This window comes from Amblyomma maculatum, chromosome 10 (genome assembly GCF_055883805.1).
Source record: "Amblyomma maculatum isolate TAMU_Amacu chromosome 10, ASM5588380v1, whole genome shotgun sequence".
NCBI lineage: Eukaryota > Metazoa > Arthropoda > Arachnida > Ixodida > Ixodidae > Amblyomma > Amblyomma maculatum.
In genome coordinates this window covers 17,523,654-17,548,294 of record NC_139353.1, presented here as the reverse complement: position 1 = coordinate 17,548,294, position 24,641 = coordinate 17,523,654, and the positions used below count along the sequence as shown (strand labels likewise).

At 43.9% G+C, this 24,641-nt stretch overlaps 1 long non-coding RNA gene across 1 annotated transcript; it reads left to right on the top strand.

The window, feature by feature from the left end:
* Positions 1 to 14,991: 14,991 nt before the first annotated feature.
* Positions 14,992 to 20,594, top strand: LOC146175697 (uncharacterized). Its single transcript, XR_014701457.1, has 3 exons — positions 14,992 to 15,585; positions 19,387 to 19,765; positions 20,475 to 20,594. It is a non-coding gene; the product is annotated as an uncharacterized LOC146175697 (long non-coding RNA).
* The last annotated feature ends 4,047 nt before the right edge of the window (positions 20,595 to 24,641 follow it).

The following is a 24,641-nucleotide window of genomic DNA, read 5'->3' as shown; positions in this document are numbered from 1 at the left end:
GCGTTCGTATGGCTTAGTTAGAGGTATAAAATGGGCTGAACAAGGTTTGAGGAGAAGCCTCAATTCACAAGCCAAGTCAGCGTTTTGACATTGGGACTTGTCTTCGTCTGGGCGCCCAGACCCATATGAAGACAAGTCCCCCCATCGAAACGTTGGCTTTGCTTGCCAACTGCTGCTTCCCATAAACACTTTTTCTGTTCTCTCTCATACTGTGCAACCGTAATCATCTCTTTGTACCAAGGTTAAAGCGAGGCTCATAGGAAACCATAACTGCTCGGCTTTCATGTAACAGATTAGCTTACGACTATGTAACGAATATGTGCGAGAAAAAAGTGTAACAAATTAAAGCATTAACGATTAACCGTCTAGTAAACAGAACGTGAATCCACGAGACGAGCCGCACACGTGACTCGTGAGACATTACCGATATCGCCTATAAAAGCGGTGTGTTCCCTCAATTATCTTTCCTCCTTTCTGTTTTCACTGACGCCTAGGGTCGCGTTTCTCCGCTAGCGGAGGACCACTGCGTATCGCGGAGCAAGCTCAGATTGGGTTGCGTTGACGCAATGTTTGACGTTCAAGTTGGGACGTTCGCAATGAAATAGACTTCACCTTGAGTTTGAAAAAAATGGTTCAACTATTTCGACGAGCTTAGGGCTGCCTACGTGTATGAATGCAAAAACTCACTCGCGCCGCGATGCCTAATATATGTTCCAGGCAGTAGCGTGCCTACAGGTGTCACGTTGGTTGCATGTCACGAAGAGAAGAGAAAGCATACAAAAGGATAAAATCGGAGACCACAAGACGCCGTGCGCGCGCAAAACAGATTTTTTTTTTTTCTGAATACACGCTGTGTCTTCTCAAATCCGTTCTTTTTTTTTTTACTTTTCAATATAAAACAAACATGAAACGTGGTCAATAAGCGCAATAATGAGGTAAACATATGCAAGCGATTGGAAATAGCGAGGTTGGGGAACTGTAGCAGTCCTTCCTCTGACCTTAATATCAGAGTGTCCATATTTCATGTGAATATTAGAAGCTTGAAGAAAAGACAATTCGACACAGAAACAGCTTTATATTCCCTGGGTCATAAGTTTGATCTGCTAACATTTACGGGGACATGGTTGTCAAGTGATCAAGATTTTGTTAATATCAGTGGATACCGGTATGAAAGTTTTTACTGATCGGACCGAAGAGGGGGCGGAATTTCACTCTGTAAAAAAAAAAAAGGATCTCCATTATGATGTTACTTTGCATTGTCACAAATCACCGCCCATTATGAGTCGCTTCCATCAAATGCTCTGGATCTGTAATTTAAACCTTTCAATGTAAAATCGCTCTGTTCAAGATCGGGCACCCAGCCCCAATCAACCAATGGAAATCGCCATATAGACGACTTTTAGGCTCTTAATCTCCTAACTAGTGAATTTGCACTAAAAAAAAGCGTGTTGCATGCAGTAAACAATGCTCACTGTCGTGTCTGAGTAGTTCCAAGGATAATATATCTACTATTTTTCTGTAACTTTTTAATTACTTTGAATTATATCCTATAGTATCTTTTAGCCTTTGAATCGCGTGTACTCTTGCCTCTTGGTCTCTAAGTGCTTGAACTAGATAGGCTGCCGTAATGATCGGTGTTAGGATTTTACTTTGCATAACATGGGCCAAACCCATTTCAAGAATGGGGCCAGCCTTATATCGACCCTACTTTGGATGGTGCTACTCCAAGCACTGCGAAATAATTCTTGTTTACGTCAACACAGTACACCGAGGGATGCTTATTTTATTTTTGCTTCCTAAGGGGAAGCAGAGCATGGCCAGTGGAAGAAGCAGTGGCATTTAGCGACTGATTATGGGATGATTGTGATAATTATGGGCTCTTATGGGATTTACAAAGAGATAGACGTGAACGTCGTCACCCAATTCCGGGATTTTAAGCACGCGATCAGGCCACGCCTGAGATATACGTAATGACTAAGCATTTGAGCGATGCCGAAGAGTATACGCGCCAGACCTACATAGTTCGATGCGGGAGACAAGAAACAACACTACTCAATGTAAAAACTATTAGCCTTTATTTATTTGTTTTATTAGATATACGCCGTGTTTACTGCTTCCTACAGGCAGGTTACCAGGCCTACGATAAGAGCACGGGAGACTATATACTCATACACGGTACCGCCATCGAACCCAAACAGGGATCCAACCTCTAGGAGGCGAGGTTCCATGCCGAAAGCATATCCCTACTGCAGTATTACTTTCGTGCTGGTGACACCTGCAGCCACGTGGGCAATCCTCCCCTAAAGCGTCAGGGTTGCACTGCATGTTAAAACAAAAATGTTTTCAAAAGGTCAGCTCTGGTGGTTTTTCAACCTTTTCGAGTCATTGGCTCGTTTGCGCTCAAGAACCTTATTTATTGTGTGCATTACGAGAGGTGCAAAAGCAAGAAATAATATTAACAAGAGACTGAAGAGGGAAAGCCCGAACCAAACAAGACGGATAGATTATTCTCCGGGAACATCAGCAGCGTTTTCACCGTGCGGAAACGTAGCTGCTTTCCTCAACCACCTTCATTTTTGTTCATGTTGTTTATTCGCCAATGAATGTCCAGAAATCGTTTCACGCTCAAATTTGCGGCCGCATAAAATCATCTGCGCTGCCGCAGTTTCATAAGGTATTTTCAAACTGATCAATCAGAGGAACCATGGTCATGTGAACGATAGATTCGGCTGTACCGCGGACAGTGCAGAGCCTCTGCCACCTTGTTAGGCTTGCACATCAACCTAAAAGGATATGCTCTCTGCTGTTCCCGCTGCAACGCGCTGAAACGTACGTGTCAGTATAGGAATAGGATTCACGGGTGGGAAATAAACTACACACCGTTTATCGAGGTGAGCAGCATACTGCATAGCAAACTGCTAATGCTCCTACGCGCGCACATATTCGCGGACGATGACGCTTATGCGTGACCGTGCCCTGTCATGAAGTATGCTCCGAAACATCTAAGGGCATCTCGGAGCACACGAGGAGCAGTCGCGCTCAATGCATTTCATTCAACACCATGTATGGGTACAAAATCGGTCTTGCCTCACTTACCAAAAGGCATACTGTGCAGTCGGTTATCGCGTGTCATCAGCACTGGACGGACTGTGGGAATAGCTAGATTTCGGAGTATGCCTCGTGTCAACGGGTGCTTATCCGAACATTTTGACTGCCCGAGAACTATTCCTCATTCGGGTGAGAAACCTCAGCAGGGAGATTAGAGCGTTATGAGGGATATAAGTTTAGGGTTCTTTTTTATTTGTAAATCGACCCGAATTTGAGCGCCTGTAGCGTACCATTACTGAGACCAAGGGTATCATAAACTACAAGCCCTCTTTGTAGCACTTCGCTGTAGTTTTCTGACAGCATGCACACATTTTGCTTGTTTTCAGTGCGGCGAACAGTTTCTACTTACCTGCAGCTGGGAAATTTAAGGTACGATCGTAAGCAGCGCTAGTGATTGATTGCTGCTACGATCATTACAATTTCTGTGTTGCATGATTGCTTCCTGTGGTTTGCAAGAGAAAATTACATTCCGCCAAACTAAGCCGGCCACCTTCCGGCTGCAACGGCCCGCACAGAACGCATGCGTGACTTTGACGAACATGCGTCAGCTGAAAAGCTGGCTTCGGAGTCGGCGCCCCGCGCACTACATGCGCAATGACCTACGCTGGGAACTTTTTATAATGCAAACAAGAGACGACGCTACATGCGTGTGGCGCTGCATTCATATACTGCACATGGTATATGAAGCATATTTGAAAGCATATTGTCATGTACAGGCTTGAACTTCACTTGAATAAACCTTTTATTGGGCTGACTTGCGCCCGCAAAAGAACTAAGAGAATCGGCGGCGGCGATAACAACAAGCGTGCTCGTCGGTCGTCGAAATAAGAGTGACATCACACCGACAAGCTCTCAATTTAAAGCGGCGATGAAAAATTTGGATAAAGCCGCATACGGTGACTACCACAACCTAGAGCACTGCAGAAACACGCGAGTGGTCCGAATCTTCGTGACACATCTAGGCGCATCTGTGCGACAAAGAAAAAGCTGCGGCTCACGACAACGAACGTGAACAAACAAAGAATACATAATTGATCCGCGTGCCACAGTCTGAGTGATAAGGCCGCATGCCGGCGCCTGCCGAAAAAGAAAAAATAAATATTTGAATGATTTGCGGCAATATTCTTCTTTTTTATGAACAAACAAATTGCAAGGCGCACTCACTTCAGTCTTCTATAGGTGCAAATGCGAAGACATTGCCAGTTCTGTCACGCCACCTGGTGGAGTCGGCAGACACTATACTAGCGGACCTCGGCCGCACGAGGCCAGATGTCGTATGTGCACGGAGTATCTATCTAGGTTAAATGAAGGAGCGGCGCAGATGAGCTTCATGAAGATGACGATGTTTGCTGCACAGTGCGAGTGTTGCAGTTTACACTAGGCGTTTTCGGCGGCGGCGATCCCTGGCATATGCCAGAGAAGCTCATCTGTTCGTTCTGGCGCAGGTTCTAAATCCAGTTGCGGCATCGCATTTTTTTCTCTACTGACAGTTTTTATGAACACGCACCTCGTTCAACTGCAGCTGCCTCGATGGGCGGTTGCCCTGTAACGTAGGTATCGGATCTGCATTCAAGCGCTCGCAGGGTAGCATTAGTGATTCCAAGGATATCGCTAAAGTGCAAGGATTCTTCATGGCACTCTTCTGTAGTGTTCCAAGAACATGTGCACACGCCTTGCATGTTTCCAGTGCAGCGAATTACTTCTACCTGCCTGCAGGTGTGAAATTTAAACTAGATCACGCTCCGTGTCCCGGGTGAGAAATTTGTACAATCCGCAGTGCAACAAAGGTTTACGTGGCCCATCCCGCTAGAGCTTACATCGCACCAGATGAAATAAAAGAACTAAACCCGTGTGAGTCCACTCATATGCCTCCGAAGCGCTTGCGAATGCTGTACTCCGCTCGCGCCTGACCAACACATAAGTCATCACCGTTGAGCGGCCTGTAGAAATAGCCAAATTGCGGAGTATGCCATGTGCCAATGGGTGCTTATCTAAACATTTTGATTGCCTTAGAACTACTCCGCATTCTGATGAGAAATTTCACAAGGGAGATGAAACCTTTGTTGCAAATTTGCAGGGTCGCAGCGGAGCACCAAAGCTAGATGACCAGCGTGGCAGGCTTCTCATTCTGAACTGCCCGTGCCCAGCTTGCGCTCCGAGCACACGCTGTACATCTTTATTTTCCTCTAACACGGCTGGTAACGCTGATCTCAGCGCCTCCGCTTTATAGCGTCGGCGGGCGCTATACCTTCATGAAGAATATAGAGAAAGTTTATTTTCAATTTGTAAACACGACAAAACATTCAGGGGTCGTCCTTTAAAATTTTCGTAACATAATATAACTTCCGATTGGCCGTATTATTATTACCGGGTGGAAAATATTCGTGCGTCCATACATATTCATTGGTAGTTTGCACTGATGTTTAATGTGCGCTACCCAATGTCCTGCAGTTGCACTGCAATGGTGCGGTGCCTCACGGAAAGAATGCGCCCGACTTTCCGCATTTTGTGCAGCGCCTTTTAGATTAACGCTCCACCTCCTCTTGCGAGTGCTGTAAGGCCTGATAGACAGCAAGGAATGCTTTATCTGCCTGCCTGACGACCTTCGGTTCAGCAGCCTTCGTGCAACTAATGTGTAATTAATATTTCGATGAAACTGCCATGATAGCGCGAGAAGTATTTTCAGTGATGTCTTTTCAGACGCACCTCTGCTCTGCTGTAATCTCATTAGTGATAGCATGACAGAAATTCATGCAATTACGCTTTTTTTTTTGTGATCTGATTGAGCGCTTTCGCTTAGCCCTGCATATTTTCTACAATAATTAAAGCGACCCTGAGCGCGCAAAAGAGCAGATGAGTGCGTCTTCTAGTAATTGTGTTTTTATTTACAGTAGCTCTGTGCTAATACGCATTTGTCGCGCATGGCTTTCAATGTAAAATGTCTATGTGCCTCATTATATTCTATGGGTATTTTCTTCAAACGTTGGCTTCTTCGTGGACCAAACTTTCCTAGCCTGAGTTGAAACTGCGTATTCAAGTTAAAGTTACGTACTACTTTTCGCGACTCTTAATCTCCAAGCTACCATTAAGCAAATGTTTAACAGCTTCCCCTCTTTCAAGCACTATCAAGCATGCAAGCACGCACTGAACTCATCTAATATTGGTTCTGTGACACCGAACTTCGAACTGCCGCACTCAGCAAGCTCAGTCGTAAGCCGTCCCTTTGGCTACAACTATCAAAATAACATCTCAGTAGTTAGGCTGGTCACTGTCAATGACAGCTAAAAAAGCTTAATTCGTCACATCAGCGCTTGGAACTCTTTTTTTTTTTACCGAGTCTATTTAGAACAGTGAGGTGCTTTAAACCATAGTTATTCAGCCTATATAACCTATCAGTCCATTGATTTCTTTCGCCAGGATATACTGAAGTGCTAAATTAGACTTTAACCGAACTTGACACCTTGTGAGATTCTTTTTTAACATTTTACAACTACTTGAGACACTGCGCATTTTTTTCTACAATGTATGCCTAAGGTGCGCTCACATTAAAGCTAAGGTTGAAGGACGTGATTGAGGCAAAAAAAGTATATAAAGAAAGGAACATTGGTGAACATTACTAATCGAATGACAGAGCGTCCTAATGCTCTTCTGGTGTAACACATGGACCGAGTCTCATCGTCATAGCGCATTTACTACAGCGCTACTGTAACTACACCCTCCGCGATCCTCGTTAACAGCGCAATTCCGAATAATGGACGTTATTGGGCAAAAAATGTAGGAAGACTAACGCAATTTGGCAAAAAATATGCTACCGTAAGTAGAACGCTAACTTTTTTCCGGTCATTTTCTTGTTTAATCAGAGACCAGGTGCACATTTTACAAGTGGACTTTTCTGCAAAGGATTGGCGACAATCGCACCACGCATGATATACCACAGGACTTGGTCCGGAAGAAGGATTGGTACCTCTCATGAGCAGCATCTCCGCCAATTAACGTTAACTGAACGGCAAACCTCAGTTCAACGTATTCGTGAAGATAAGTGCCACTCATAATGAAGCCTATAGTTAGCGAATACGTACCGGTCCGAAGCACTGGCGGTGCGCAACGAGGTTGGATTGCCCAATGCCTGCTCTGAAAGAGAATGTTTGACGACAGTCAGCAGCGTAACGGACAAATGTCGTTGCGTCAAGTGTCTAAATATTCTCTTTTTTTTCATCGATATTTTAAATCTTTGTAGGCAATATTTCGTCAGGACACAGCTTGAGCACATTTATTTATTTTATTATAACTGATGAAACCTCCCCTTTCCCACAGCTGACCATTTGCGAATGTTGTACGTCGATCTGAAACAAGAAGGTGTCAATTGAGCCACCAAACAATGGCAGAAAGTAGTATTCATAGCGTCAGATTTGCCAAGCTTTCCACTTCTTAACCTCAGCCGGGATAAGTTAGAGCCAATATTCAGCGCCAAAAATAACCCAGTCAGATTATTATCAATGAGCACCGTAAAATTAAAACACCAAACTCCTCGTGGTTGAACGAAGAACGCTTCATCTTCAATATACTAGCATTCTTTGGCGAACTAACATAGCCTCTTCGCAACCATTTGTTTTAATTAGCAGTGCTGATTACAATAAAGTATTTTAGTCTGCAGATTACGTCGCATTCCGGTAAGAAGCGTATCGCCACTGCATAGTCTGCAGATTACGTCGCATTCCGGTGAGAAGCGTATCGCCACTGCATCAGCACGCCTTCCAGCTTTCTAAACATCAAAGAAACAAAATACGTATTTATTGATGCGAAACTTTGCTTCATATTTTAAAATGCGTAATTTTAGCCTCCACGAGCAAGAAACACATTAGTTGCACCAGGTTTGAAAGTAAGTGAAAACAAAAGACATAACTGAAATGACTCAAACACGAAGTACTGTTGGTGCTATATAAGACCTGTAAACAGCATAGGTGTATAAGACCTGCTCCATATGTGTATAAGACCTATGCAGCAACAATAAAAAAAATGTATCATTGCAGGGAAAAAAAAGTTGACGTGCAAGCTCTTTTAGGGTATACGTATATCAGATGGTCTATATCAGCAGGAGTTTCTGTACCACCAAACATGCAGAAAATAAAATATATTGTATTTACTCGGCTCTTCCAACAGATATCAAGAGGAATGTTAAAAAAAAATGTTTCCATTATTATAACCAGATTACAAAAGCGATAATAGGGGCCTATCTTATAGCGCAGGACATTACAAAACTAAAGCATTCACACGCAATCGACAGTCAGATGCTGACGTTAGATATGACCTCAAAATTTGTCCTGACGTGTAAATATTCGCGAAGCGAAGGAAGCTGCTTTTAAAATATTCTGAAGTTGCCAATTCTGTCACAGGCACGAGTCAACAGCGCTTCTTTCCTCTGTGAAAACGGGGACGCTGCACTCGATACATTTATCGAGTGACGTATTATGCTCATTTGTGCGCCACTCCTCTAGCGTTGCAACTTTCTTAGAAAACTCAGCAATAATGAGCGGTTAGCTGTAATCATGGCGATGCTTCATCCGCGCTGTTGCATGCCTATGTTCGATATTTTTATTAATTCATGAATTTACATACACACACTGGAATTATATTATTATTAAATATAATATTAATATAAATTATAATATTATTAAAGCATCGGCAACCGTGTGACGTGAGGGGGCACTATCATAAACGATAAAATGGAAACACAAATAAAATAAGAGAATGACAGGGACGATTGTTGACAGCCTCGCCGCGGTGATGCAGTGGTTAAGACGCTCGACTGCTGTGCTCAATGTCGCGGGATCGAATCCCTGCCACGGCGATCGCTTTTCCGTGGAGGCGAAAAGCAAGGCGCCTGAGTGCTGTGCGATGTCAGTGCACGTTAAATGACCCCAGTAGTTAATAAAACGAGGATAGGAGTAATGAGTTATTTTTAATTAGCAGTGTCGGCAAATAGGAATATCAGAGTTTAACCGCATCATTGTATATCGAACGATAATTGAAAGTAAACAAAAATTGTACAGGGTGCACTTAAGTCGGCTGATGTGTAGTAACGCGGCAGCAAACGAGTTCGGTCACGCTGCTTGGTGGACTCACCAGGCATTACGCTAGGGAATCTCGACCGTACGCGGATAGGTGGCTTACGTGCACGGCGTATTTACGTAATATAGATTAAGAACTGGCGCAGATGGGACTTAAAATGGACTGCTGTGCCCAACAATGCGGAATCCGATCCCAACCACGGCGGCCGCTTTTCGATGCAGGCGAAAAGCAAGACGGCCATGTGCTCCTCAATGTTATTACAGGTTATAGAATCCCAGGCAGGTTATAGTCCCCTACGGCGTCTATCATAGCCTCAGTCGCTTTGGGACGTTAAACCCAAGTCAAGTCACTTTTATTTTCAACATTTTACAATGTTGACGGTCTCCCAGGCAAAAAGCTGTAGGGACAGCTTGACGGGGCCTGGAAACCGGCGGCAGGCAACAGTGACAGCAGTACAAAAAATGAGTACAAGAGATCAGTTGCTACTTGGGAAAAAAAAAACAAAACAAAACTGATATTTTATCACAGACATACAAATGAGACGAATGAGTGAAAAATATAAGTTATATCAGGGTGTTATATAAAGACTAGCGTTTACATACACAAAATATTACAACAAACCGATAATTACAACATGACGGACACAAAACTCAATCTACTATGTATATTACACGCGGTACCATTTTACACTGGAAACAGCAAAACACAGGTCAGCCTATAAACATTGAACGTAAAACTTTGCGTGTTAGTACAGCGTTACTAAGAGTGGATAAATTGAACTTATTTAGCAACATTGGCACTGTATAACTTAATGACTGCAGAAGGTAATTTGTTCGGTGGTGCGGAATTGTCCATTTTTCAGGTGCACGTGTTTTAGAAATATTGCAGCGTAATGTTGCACCCGAGAGCGTAATTAGAAATTCTTTATACTTTTCATTAGCAAAATGGAGGTGGTGGAGAAGATGGTAACTATAAAGAGACTGAATATTGATTATATGATGCTGACGGAATAGCTCGGCTGAAGGATGCAAAAATGGTACTTTGTTTATGCAACGTATGGCTTTTTTTTCTAGACGCAGAAGTGTACTGATGTTTTGTTTGGTGGTCGTCCCCCATACTAGCGTGCAGTAGTTAAGGTGTGAGCGGAAGAGGGCATGGTACACTTGTAGTCTGACAGACATAGGAAAGAGGTCGCGCGTTCTAAATAAGGCACCTGCAGCAGACGAAAGTTTTTTAGCCACTTGTTCAACATGACTGTCCCATGTCATCTGATTGGAAAATGTCACACCTAGGATTTTATGCTGTTTAACGATATCTATTTTACGGAGACCTAATTTTAGCTCCCGACTACAGGCCAGACGTTTGTTTTTAGGAGCAAATAAAATTGCTTTTGTTTTTTTCCCATTTATTTCTAAGCTGTTTACTTCGGACCATTTCAGTACCTTTGACAACGCCCTATTCGCCATTTCAAACAATTCGGCTTCATTAGTTGAGCTAAAGAACAAACTTGAATCATCCGCATATAATACAAATACGGCATTATCATCAGTACGCATAAGATCATTAACGTAGACATTAAATAAAAATGGCCCAAGAATACTGCCTTGTGGGACACCAGATGAAATCGGTTGGAAAGCGGAATAGTAGCCATTAATGTGAACACACTGGGATCGGCCGGCTAGGTATGACTGCAGAAGAGTATTTGTTAGCCCACGGACACCATAATAATCTAACTTGTTAAGGAGGGTTGTGTGACATATTGAATCAAAGGCTTTACTGAAGTCTATATAAATTCCTAGTGTTAACTTATTAGCTTCAATGTTTTTAATGATGATTTCTTTTTGCAGCAGAAGAGCAGATTCCGTTGACCTACCCTTCCGAAAACCATGCTGACAGTCAGATAAAATATTGTGCTTAGTAAAAAAACCGTCTAGTCGGGTGAGCATAATCTTCTCAAGACCCTTAGAAAAGATTGGAATTATAGATATTGGTCTGTAGTTGCTTACATCGTTCCGGTTTCCTCATTTGAATATAACAGAGACTTTTGCACGTTTCATGTCGTTAGGAAATGTGCCAGATGCTAGCGAAAGATTAAATATATGCACTAAGTACGGACATAAGAGATCAAGGACATGTTTGATAGGTTTAATCTGGATGCTGTCAATGTCAAGGGCTTTACTATTCTTCAGGGAAAGAAACGTGTTGAACACTTCAGATTCATCTGTGGGTTTTAAGAACATGGTCTTTGTGGAATTTGCCTGTAGGCAGCACGAAACTTTACTAAGTGATGAGCCTTTCTTTGGTCTGGCGGCGAAGTGGGCGTTAAAGCGGTCAGATAATGCAGATCCGGAAACTGGTTCACCGTCAACTATGATCTCGAGCATATCAGGGCGGTTAGGGCACGTTCCAAGCGCGTCATTGATAATTTGCCAAGTTCGGTCTGGTCGACCAATAGACACTTCACTGAACAGGTGTTGGTAATAGTGTGCCCTTGCTTTTTTCAGTTCGGCCGTAATTTTATTGCGAAGTTTTTTTAATGCTTCAAACGCTGTTGGGTCCTTGGTTTTTAAAAATGCACTGTAGAGTTTGTTCCTTTGACGAATTAAATGAATGTGCTCCGGATGGATCCACGGTTTTCGCGCACGCCTATGAAGCTTAAGGTTTTTTAGAGGAAAACAAGATGTGTAAATGTTCAGAAACATAGACATAAAGGTATTGTAGGCGTTGTCTGCCGTGCTTTCTTTCAGAACCGCAGACCAGTCGTTGTTGTGGATTCTGTTCCGAAATAACTCCAAGCTAGAATTACTGATGCTTTGATATTTAATTATGGGGACACGTGCCTTTGCTCGAGGAGTGGAGTGCGAATAAGCCATGAATATGGGACAATGATCACTGATGCCAGAGCTTATAGTGCCAGCTGCCACCACGGGAGTACAAACATTAGTTATGAACAGATCCAAAACTGTAGAAGTCGTTGGAGTTACACGAGTAGGGGTAACGATTACGTTCCGAAAACCAGTGGATGTTATTCTGTTCACTAGTTCTTTTTTTGCAACGCTTTGAATAGAAAGATTGATGTTCATATCACCACCTAAAACCAGCCTTAAGCCATTAGTGGAGGCAAAATCGAGAACAGAGTCAACAAAATCTAAAAAAGCACTAGTATTAGCAGAAGGGGGGCGATACATAACACAGAAAAGGGTGTTGCTGTTTTGCAAACATAGAGCCTCATAATTTGGGCTTACAACCGTAAAATTGGGCAATTCATCGCAAGATATTGTGTCCGAAACATAAATCGCTACACCGCCACCACGTTTGTCAGTTCGATGCGCAGAAAAAAACTTATAGCCACTTAGATAAGGTGCACTATCCTGTGCAGAAAACCATGTTTCGGTTATCATTATAATTGTAAATCTGAAGGCAAATTGTTCGAGAAACAGCGTGAATTGATCATTTTTTTTTACGAGAGAACAAGCGTTGATATAAAGAACAGTTTCTAGGTGTTGGTTACCAGGACATAGTTTCAGCGATTCGGGTAAAACAAACTCCTGATAATCCTCGTGCGTAGCCATGAAGAAAGATTGCATATCTTTATTACACTAGTTCTACGCAATCATATTAAGACTTTCAGCAGAGTTGATCTCAACTACTGTACTGCCCTCCACCTGACGTGCGAAGATCCGTCCATTTCGTGTCCAAACGAATTTCCAGTGAAACTGGCGCTTTCTAGCAACAGCCAAGGAGAGAAGTTCTTTCAAACGGGGGCATAAGTGCTCGTTTACATATATCGGAGTAGCCCTGTTGGCGTCAGCAGCACTGTCGTCAGCAGTGTCGTTAGCATTGTCTTTAACACGGGCCTTAGGAGGCGGCAAGTCCAGCGAAGCGGTCGTCAGACGTTGTTTCCTGGCCCTTTCAAGCACATCGTCCCGCAGCCTGCGGCTCCTAAACTGGACAATAATGTTCCTCACTTCTGCATTCCGTGTCGGCACGCGATGACAAGTCTCGACATCCGCAGGAGATATAGCCACTCCCACAGCATCACCCATTTTCCCGACAATAGACTCAAGATCTTCTTGATCGGTTTCAGTCACTCCTTTAATCTCCAAGTTGCATCGTCGCGAATACTGCTCACACTGAACCATAAACTAAACTACTCTGGATGAAACTTCATGAAAAGGACGACTCTCACTGCACATCACGACCACCGGTGAGCCGGCCCGGCTTGTCTGAAAAACTTATGTCGCGTTACTTTGGACGCGCCCGTGTGCTGTGCGATGTCAGTGCACGTTAAAGAACCCCAGGTGGTCGAAATTCCCGGAGTCCTCCACTACGGCGTCTCTCATAGCCTGAGTCGCTTTGGGACGTTAAACCCCACAAACCAACCAAACTAAACCTACGAAGTTCTCCGCCGCGTCACTGAAGTGACCAACGAAGTTCTTCCAGCGGGTATTGTGCAGCCCTCGTGTCGGCACGCTCAGAAGTGGTACACGTTGACCGCATGGAGCCGTATTTCACGCGGTAATGTGCAGTGTACTATGCTCTTGCTTCGTTGTCGTGTAGGACACCTTACCCCGCTTCCGTTTTCTACTTGGTTTCCGTGCTGATCCTTTTGTTTTCGCTTGCATCCCCCATCTCTCGCGCTCAGCCTCTGTATTCGTTTTTTTTTTTTTTTTTTTAAGCGGGGAAGTAATACCACCTGGTGTTCCCGAGATTATTAGCTGGCGCCTGGAAGAAAAGACGCTGAAGTCGGCTCGCGCGCTCTGTGCGGAACTCTGGCTGCTGGTACAGCTTCGCCCTGTCTTTTAGGTCCGTCTAGCCCTATTGTTCGTGACAATATAGAACCATCCTGACGCCATATTGTGGAGCTACAGCGGAGCTCTCGCATTGCACACACTACAATTGTAACTTTCCCTTGGTTTGAGCTAGGCAATCGTAAGGTCGTGTTTACACTTTATGCGGACTGCTTTCTTTGTGTCACTACATGATGCTCCTGACCAGAAGGTGATAAGCAATAGCATCTTCACTGAGGTAGTCCTTTGTTTTAAAGCCTCCCGCTAGTCTCCAGATTTCTCTGCGCAAAAGTGCAAGATGCCGGGCTAGTTGGTACTGCATAATGAAATAAAACAGCGCAACGAACGGGACGAAACACGAAGAAAGGAATACACAGCGCCTGTGTCTTTGTCTCCCTTTCTTCGTGTTTCGTCCCGTTCGTTGCGCTGTTTTATTTCTCTGCGCAAGTTTGCCATAGCAATGCAGACCTTTCGTGTGCTTTCATATTGCGGTACCTTGTAGCGCTATCATTCATGCCATGATAGCACAAGCCTAATATTGAATTTCATTTATTTCATACTGGTTTATCTATTTCACCCCAAAAATCGGCATTTCTGGTCACTTTACTTTCCTTATGGTCCCACTTCCTTGCCACTTCCAATGCCACGATATGCATAACTTTTCACTTCACGTACTGGTGAAAGTTACTTCATGTTTGTTCATAACAATTTTACTACGTCCACTGTGGGAATATTTACAGCTAATATGTGGTCAGTAAGAAGATAATCATACAAGTCCCATCTGTACTAGTACACCCCAAACACCCAAACACAATGAACAACTGCTGGCATTTGCCCTTGTAGCGAATGAACACATTGGCAGTTACTCAAAGAATGACATTAAAAGCAGTAAAGCACACACAGTTCTCAAAGCAACTCTCATTTTTTACTATTGAACACTTCAAACAAGGCTGAGATCTAACTTTACTTTTAAAAATCAGTCAAGGTCGAACATGTACAGCCAATTGTTCGACATTTCGAATAATGGCACTGCGATGTTAATACTGAATAAATGTTTCCTAATTAGAAATATGTTTCGTCGAATAAATATTCGCTGTTCTACGCCTACGCTGGCATAGCAGTCTTTTTTTTTTCTTTTTTAACTCATATTTTTTCCCGCTTCTATGATTCATTTCTAAAGTGTATGCATCATTCTCAACGGCCACCTGTATGTCTGCATGCTTCGCTTTCATACGCAGTCGACCTAGTAGACGATATGTTCGCACCGCTGAGTTTCATATCGTGCGTATGGGTGGATGATCTAGTCCGTCAGTGTTCCCTCTCCAATCTACTGATACAAAGCGGCAACCACAGTGCTACCTACCACGTACCCTCTCCGCTCTATCTATGGCGTCCTTATCTCTTCGTCTTCTCTAGCTGACTTCCACTGACCAGGCAAAAGGAAAGTAACAGAGCCCCTTTTTCGCTGAAAGGCAAAGTAGGCTTTTCATGTCCTTTGCCACACTTCAATCAAGGCTTCAGACTGATGGATTGGATACTTCTTTTCTGACCTGGCAGTTGTAATGCGAACGCATTGAAAACATCCCCGACACACTGCATACGCCCGTGAAGCTAACAGGTAAGTGGCAGCTTTCGTGAACCGACCCATTCCGATCGATGACACCATTAACAGCGGAGAGCCTCCCTTATGCAGCTGCTCCGTATATTATTCACGATCTACTACAAAAGAGGGTGATATTTTATAACTCTGCCACGTACTTGATGTCATGGCCGCGCTTTGAACTGTGCTATCTGCGGTAGTAATTATAGCGCTGCTGAGATTGCTAGAGCTGAACACATAAATAGACAATTTGCCGAAGTAATTGACATGGGAACATATGCGAGCGACCTACGGAGTCTCGAACTAACCACGATACCACCTCCGATATACCGTAAAGATCGACCTAGAGGACCCAAACAAATACGCGTTCCAAAGCAACTGACAGTACGAACGACATAATCTAGGGAGAGACATCTCTTCGGCTTCGAATGACGTAGTATGTTTATTCTTTTCAAGCATCGAAGATGATTTTCAAGAATGTTTTAGCAAAACGAAAGGACGCAGAAATCTGGTACACCCACCACAACGCTATTGATATGGCTCAGAAAGCACAGCACCTTCAACGTATCCAATAGCGGCAAGCTAGGCTTCAGAATTGCTTTCCAAATTTGCAAGACCAGTCAGAAAAATTCAGTTCAGTTCAGTTCAGTTCAGGCGTTCAGTCGTGTCCGACTCTTCGTGACCCTATGGACCATGTCACGCCACGCTTTCCGGTCTCTCACTATCTTCTTAACATCACATAGCTTCATCTGCAATGCCTCGAGAATGCCATCTAACCATCGCGTTCGCTGCCTACCCCTTCTCCGGCGACCCTCAACCTTTCCCAACATCAAATCTTTCTCCAGCGACTCCTCTCTTCTCATCAGATGACCAAAGTAGCTGAGCTGAGAAAAATAGATAGCATCAACTTGAAGAACTAATTAGGAATTTGCCTTCGTTTCTATACATTGTCCAGAATTAGGACAAGTAAACACTGATCCTTATAAATTTTTCATCCTACGCACACAAAACAGTATCGTTACTCCAGAATATGCTCGCTACCGTACCCACATGACTGGCCATTTTACACGACAGTTTTGAAGTCCCGTTGTTCGAGGATCGGTCGAAAAGGTCTTGTCATCGAAATTAAACAAAGTACATAAATTATGATGATAAAATCGCAACATGACTAATTCGCTATTTTGATGTGTAGGCATGTAAGGTAAATTAATTGAGTTCAAATCAAAATTATGGCGACAAGAGAATCGAACCCAGAACTTTATCTTCGCGAAGGCACGCTATACCCTCAGCACTGCCCAGGCTTTTTTTTAACATAGTACTTATATAACACTGAAAAAATGTATGCATTTTAATTATGAGCAAATAATTAGAAAGCCAAGGTCAAATCAACATGATGTGCAATAGGGAACATCTAGCCAACAAGGCTCTAGACAAGAGGCAATGCAAAGCACACAACTCCGATCGGACTCTGCCAGTTCATAAAATTTTCTTAAATAAACAGTACATGTTAACTCACCTTGATTAAATGGAGGCCTTGTGTGTCGTGCAGCTAATTAAGAAAAAACATATTAAATAAGTAAATATTGACCGTGTCTGCGAAGTGGCATGCAAAGAGTCCCCCGGGGTGCTAAAGTGACTATTTAACGCTTTAAAGTGGTACCGTAACACAAAGCTTAATTGTTCTCCAACTTTTTTCTACTTGGTGATTTCTATGTTTCGACATTCAGCCTAAAAAAAAACGAAATTCCGAGGGCTGTCAGCTCATGTAGCAAGCTGTCATGGCTTCCCTACACGGCTGCACGGCCGAACCTTATTCGCGATAGCTAGCCATTACCGTGCGAGTTATTCATTGTTGTGACCCGAGCCCAGCGGTAACTTCTTCGCAGAAGCCAGGACGAGGAGACAGGGGCGTTGACGAAGTTATTCATTCACATTGTTACAGGATGCATTCACAGAAAGACGGCAAGAATGGAGCCAAGTAAAAAACAACGCAGTCCTGGGCACTTAAATAGGGTTTTCTTCTTAGCGCCCCGCCCGTTTCCTCCAATCAGCAGAGCTCTTTCTTGGGAGCTGTCTTGCGGTAGCATCGCTGAACCTGATTGGACGCAATCCTAGTTGCTGGGGCTTTGCCTTTTAGTTATTTGCTTGCTTGTCCGGAAAAGAAGACTTGAGCTGCAGCGCAGAGTTCGTTCGTACATCCGACGGCATCACGCGTGTACACAGGTGACAGCCGTTATCCGATCTCGAAGGAAGGCTGGCCATTCTTCACGGACGCTGGGCCTCGTTGTAATTCCTCGGTCCGCACGAAACACAGGATGTTTTGCGAGTATCCATTGCACCGCAAATCACGTGCAAGCACACCTCAACCCAAAACAGAGCCGCCGCCAACAGAAACACTTCGTCGCCTCGTCTTGGTAGGCAAAGTCCATGCCTGTGATGTAGAATGTCCGAGGGATGAATCGAGGGTTTTCTTTAGCGGATGGTTTGCCTCGAGGCCGGGAATCCCCCGTTCTCTCCGAGATATCTGCCAAGTGGAGGCAGTAACAGCCAAGGAAAACGTGATAGACACAGGATAAAAGATGATATTAGCGAGCACAAGTGTGGATCCAACTTGTTGTCCCTTACAAAAATGAGTTTTGAAACTCTATTGTTGGACTATTGACCGCCTTTTGAATTTATTGAATTTCGATAGACATTCAACCCCAGCTGAATGCAATCTTTACAGGGCCAACAGAATTTTCATTGTGTTCTACCCAATAGACTTTTTGTGCAATTTTTTCTATGTGCTTTTTGTTGTCAGTTTGCAACGTTCACGAACAATTAGCATGTACTGTTCATGCTAACCCATGTTTTTAAGTAGTTTTAGGCACAAATGATAAGAGCATGATGTAACAATTTCGTTATGAATTTTTGGTCTCATTTGTAATCAACTATTGGCCACATTCTGCAAAGGGAAATATAAGAGCAGCATGCAGTTGCGCGCTCGTTCATGTTATATAAAAGTACATATTAACGGTGCACACTTAGCTCAAGCTTCGCAACACAGTGAAAATATGCCCTAAAAACTTCATGATGGCAAAGCCTCCACTAATAATGCAAATACATCGTTGAATGTCAATCAGAATCCGTAATGGATCAGCTTCTGTATGTCGCAGAAGGTAACTTTAGTGGTGGGACATATTTTATATTTATCATAAAACAAGTTCAGTGAGTCATCATACTAACAAACAGGATCCTAGATTGAACCTACCATGTAGGGCAGGACAGAGCTTTTTTAAACCAGTTCCAAAGTTCACTATATATATGCTTCAGGGTCTGACATTCTGCCCAAGCATAGATAATTTTTGCCCGTAGCTTTTTGCCGCAAAATGAGGTGCAGTCTGTATTGGAATCCTCCACCGCTGTATGTCTTTGGAGAATTTTACTGTTATTTTTTTCTTTTCCTTCCTTTCTTAGTGGACACCATGCTAAAATGAAGTCACTTTAAACATTGAGGGGTTCTAATAATCACGGATTGATCCCACGCATACTATAGAGTTAACACGCATAGCAAAAACATTCGCGTATGAAAAAAAAAAGAAAAAAAAAACAAGATTGCATGCTTCTTCTAACGGCGACTCTTCTTTTCAAAGAAGCATTCGGCCGCCGCCTTGCCCCTGTCCGCATCCCACTTCCCCCGTGCCCCGCGAACGGCGCCAGCATGTCCGGAGAGGTCGAGGGTCGCTTCCTGTCGGCTGGGGGGAAAAAAGGGGGAGGGAGGAGGGGTTGCTCCCGCTTGGTCTCCGCTCTCTGCCTTCACCGTGGTTTGTTTTCACGCAGATGACCTTGGCTTCAGCAGTCGCGCAGCGGGGGTGGCGGCTTTTCACCGAAGCTGTTCTTCTGCGCCCCGTTTTCTTTGCACGCAGACGCGGGTACGCTGAGTGCGGCGATGTGCCAGTTCAGTTGGCGTTTTCCCGCCACCGTGGTCGCATCTTGCACTGTGAACGAAGCACCGTATGTAGGTTTTTCGCTGGTGATTATCACGAAGATCGTTTTGTTCAAAGTGGAGCGCGAACGTACGAATTTAAGTCTTCGGAGGACTACGCTCTTGGGCGGCAGCTTCTGCGCAAGGAGGACGTGTTTAAGAAGTTCAACAGTCCCAGGCGTTTTGGATTCTAGGCGAAAAGCCGGCGCGGGCGGAGGGAGCGTCTGCACTTTGGTGAGTGTTTTACTTTTTCCTATTCGTGTTTGTGCCAGTCTTGTACTGTGTGTGCTACAAGGTGAAGCCCGCATGTAAATATTTCTAGCAGACAAACCAGCCTCGTCGGAAAAAAAAGGAGGGGGAGAGAGAGAGAGAGAACGAGGCTTGTCTCTACGCGGACGCTGGGGCCGATGGAACGCCAGCTGGAATGGCGACATTTTCTTTCTTTTTTATAACCGGTGACCGTTTTTGACGGATTGTTCGGCACAGTGCTGTACTCTTTCGATACGCTACTCGCGCTGAGACGGACACATTATCGAGATCATAATATGCCTCTGTCACACATTGTGGATTATTGAATCTGTGCAGCTCCGCCATTTTTGCAGTGTTTGTTTTTGTTTCCACTCATTTTAGTGCCTATAGTTGGTAATTTTGCTTCAAGTTTTCTGGGTAGTAATGCTTGTGACCTGCGCTTTGCTATTTATATTCACAATGGGATCTTTGACGGCAGCATATATTGTTTATTAGGGAGAAATGAACGATGTGGTAGTGCTGCCGAGCTGTGGAGGCGGCGGTCGATGCCGTCTAAGCAGTGAAAGACAGTGACAACTCATTTTAGACAAGAAATTTCTTGAGCTATGACGTGGAGCAGCGCACAAATGCCTTTGCTCTATTTTTAGGTTAGTATATACCGCAACTTAATTATGATTTATATTGTTTATTTCAGCATCACATGCGAGGAGTTCCCGGACGTATCAGCGTTTTACGCAAAGAACAGCCTGGCGTCATACCTTGCACATGAATTGAAATAAAGCAAATAAACAGCCCAGCTCATGTTATGGGTTCACCAAAGATGCATATTTTTTCTTTCTCATTAACGCGCATTTTTTATTCTGTGTTCCCTTTCCGCTGCGGATTAACAGAAAATGCTGCGTGATCAACGGTTAGCCAGGAGCAGGCACGAGGTGGTTTACATTAATGCAAAAGTAGCACAGCACACATCCTTTCTGCGGTCAGTCAACACATTCTATGTTCTGCTCGACCAATCAACAGTTTAGTCAGTTTAGTGTAGGTTAATGAGCGAGTAAGTATAATGGGGCTTAAAAGATCAAGATCTGTTTTGTTCTTTTATGCCTCACTATGCTTATCATTAACCAGCACTGATCAGACAGGATTGTTGATTGGTCGGGCAGAACATAGAATGTGGTGACTTATCGCAGCTAGGAGATGTACTGTACTACTTTTGCATTAATGAAAATCACCCCGTGTCTGCTCCTGGCAAACCGATGGTCGTGTACTATTTTCTGTTGTTCAGGAGTGGAAAGGTAGCAGAAAATCAAAAAGCGTCACTTGCAGAGTTTCTGAAGCATTTGAGCCTGAAATCAACAGAATTTCAGTTGCGCGAATTCCAAAAGCGCTCTTAAGAAACACATGGGCCACTATTTCATAAGCGCTCAACAAGAGGTCAACACTGCATCATCCAAAATGTTGTTGATTATCGACAGACTTTCAACAGCGTGTATTGACACAACGCTTTCGAATTTCTATAGAAACCCTACATGCATTTTTGTAAGGGGTGCTTGCTGACTCGTTCATATAGGGCCAGCCAGTCGTCGACATCAACATCGTCGGTCCCACAGAAGGTTCCGGGGTCACGGGGATGGGCCATGACGACAGCAGGTGCGGCGGCAGTAGATGTAGCAGCGTCAGTAGTCATAGTGGTGGTAATGATGCGTCGGCCGCTGCGGAGATCCAGCTTGTGACGGGGATCGAAAGATTCACCTCCACCAAGAGATGTTACGGGAAATATTCACAGTACCGCAGTTGTCCACACCACTGAGAATGATCACAGCACAGCACTCGCACAGCACAGCACTCGCACAGCACAGCACTCGTCTGCGTCTTCTTCTGGGAGTCTGTCGCACTTCTTTTTCGTCAGCACGGCCAGCGAATACCGCTCAGTAACAATATAATCGAGCGCAAATAGCGTTCTGCTCGCTACATCAGGGTAAAATATTAAAAAACAATATATTGCACGGGCCATAAAGCAGACTAATGGCGAGAACTTTCTACATATTGAAAAAGAAGGTTGTTATTATCCGTAAAAAAATTCCATAGAGATAAGGCAAGGGAAATTGCCTAAGCATGACGGTTTCATTCTTTGTAAAAAAAATTCGCAATTACCATTGTGAAGTTTCTGTTGCTTGTAGATCTCGCCCTAAGTACAAAAAAGGAAGTGCTAAAAGGACTTTCTAAAAAAAACAATATTGTGGACACTCATACTCCGCCTTTAAATGTATCACGGGACAGCATTATTGGCTCCCGCTTGCTGGATCCTCATCTATATATGTACATGGACTTTGTACCAAGTTAATCGCTAATCTCTTAATCTGTGCATATACTATCCCACGCACACCCATTAGCATACAGTCGGGAGCTACTACATCATGGTTAAGGCGCTGAACTGCCTACGGCCAAGGATGCTGGATCGAATTCCAACCGCGGCAACGCTTTTCAATACAGGCGAAAAGCAAGGCGCCCGTGTGCTGTGCGATGTCAGTGCACGTTAAAGAGCCCAAGGTAGTCGAAATTTCCGAAGCATTCCACTACGACGTCCCTCATAGCCTGATTCGCTTTGGAACGTTAGACCTCATAAACCTAAACCTACCTACATATCACGGGACCTTTGATACAAAATCTTAAATGATGAACCAGATCATACATAGCTCCCATTTCGAACGCAACACATCAACCGGGCACATAAGTAACGGAATCAGCCACGCTCTGCCGCATTTCTAATAATTCAAAAAGCACGCTTATACCCAAGGCTTTGAATCTATAGATAAAATTACAAGTTGAAGTGTCTGGGACGCAGGTTGACGCTGCTTCAAGTGCTAATCCATATATTAATGAACAGCAGTTTCGTTATTTCAACTACGCATGAAGCCTCTATGCGTACTGCGAAAGACATGGCGAACGAAAGAATAAATGATTAAAGACTAATACCCGCAAACTGTACTATAAACAAATGCCATAGGTGCTCAGCATTATCTTTACTCGAACGATAAACGAATAAATGCAAGCGGGCAAAGGCGGCGAACTCTCGGTTTCGCTCCTTGTAGTCCTAGGAAGTACAATCACGTACAAAAATAAGTGGGATGCGAATTCTCGGGAAAAAAAAAATTATTTTTGGTCCCTCGCTAAGCAGTCAGCTGGTATTCGCTTACGTGCATCGGGCACGCATGTCTCCTGATATGCTTCGAAAGATTTTGTATATCTCTTTTGCTTTATCTCGAATAATTTGTTTTTTCTAACCATCGGCACCTCAACAAATGATTTAATATTGCAGCACGCGTAATCCGAGAAGTACACACTTGTTCACGTATTCTCCCTCTGCCGTAGGCTCTAATAATCTTTGCTCTGTCCCAGACTCCATGCACCCTGTCTGGAGCGCTTGTGATAATTTCAGCGCAATGCGCAAGAGAGAGCCTTCTGGCGTCGCATTCAGAGAGTGGGGCGCAAGGAGGAATCACCCTCGGCAACCTCAAGGCCGGCGCCATTGACGAAGAGACCGATATCGGCTGTTGCTACGAGCGAACACGAAACTATAGGGCTTCGCTTGCGACGAGGCCGATACCGGCTGTTGCTACGAGCGAACACGAAACTATAGGGCTTCGTTCGCGACGAGGTCGATACCGGCTGTTGCTACGAGCGAACACGAAACTATAGGGCTTCGTTTGCCCGGTATGTTTCAGTGCGCTGGAACCGCCTGAAACGAACGGACTTGGGTTTTTTTTTTCTGTCTTATCGAGAGTCATTTCAACAACTCTTAGATGAAAGCAGCACCCTTTACTCCCCCCCAACTCGCCTGTGACGCTGCTCCCAGGTTTGTGACGACCCTGAACTGGGGAACAAAACTATGAAACTCGAGCAAGTAATCCCTGTGGCTGCGAAATGGTTAAATTATTAACCAGTATTTTTTAATTATCTGTAAGCCGTCAAAAATGTTCGCAAAAGACAAGAAAAATATAGACGAGACGGTGCTAAAGTAGAACATCAGTAACCGAAGAAGCAATGGATGAAACTTAAAATGAAACGTCGTCGTTTCTAGAAATACCAGCGCAGCAACGCAGCAAACTTGGTTCTATATATATTGCGTAAAACAAAGTCCACATCACTTCCACTCTCACAAAGCATGCTTTGCGGGACGGGTCTTCTTGCTGGTTAGTGTGACGCCAAAGGAAAGGTGACCGTAAATGATGCTGCCGAGAGCGGCATACATCTTATCCGCCTGATGATATTTCGTTGGCGTGTCTCACATTTCTCTGGACAACCACACATAGTTAAACACGGCTTTGATTTGCAATGAAATGTTTACAGCCCCAAACTCGGTCATATAGGCTGCCCTGTTAAGCGGCGTACGAATAAAACTTGTTTGAAGAGTGCATATGCGGATTTTGTTAATTTTTCTGAAATAATATTAAGCCGACTCTGCATGTGCTGAAAGGAATGTTATTACTTGTTAACTTTGAAACTGTTTTCCAAACTAACAAAACAATTTCTCCAGAAATTTATAGTCAAGGTAGCAAAGTGAGCAAAACATGGTCATTTAATTGAGATGAATGTGAAAGTTGCAATGTCGGTCATGTGAGTAAAACGCGACGTGGCATCCAAAACGCAGAACTAATGCAGCGCGTTAGTGAGCATTTCTTAATTCTGAGCCCCTTCATGGATTTCTCAGAATAATTGCAGAAGCGTTCGTGGTGCACCTAGGGAATTTTGTGCTGCCCACTTTTGAAGTCATTATTTCAACCTGAAGAAACGTAACGAACAATGCTATTGCGGTACCTCACCACATTTATTTTCCATGCGTACACCTGGGGACAAAACATTC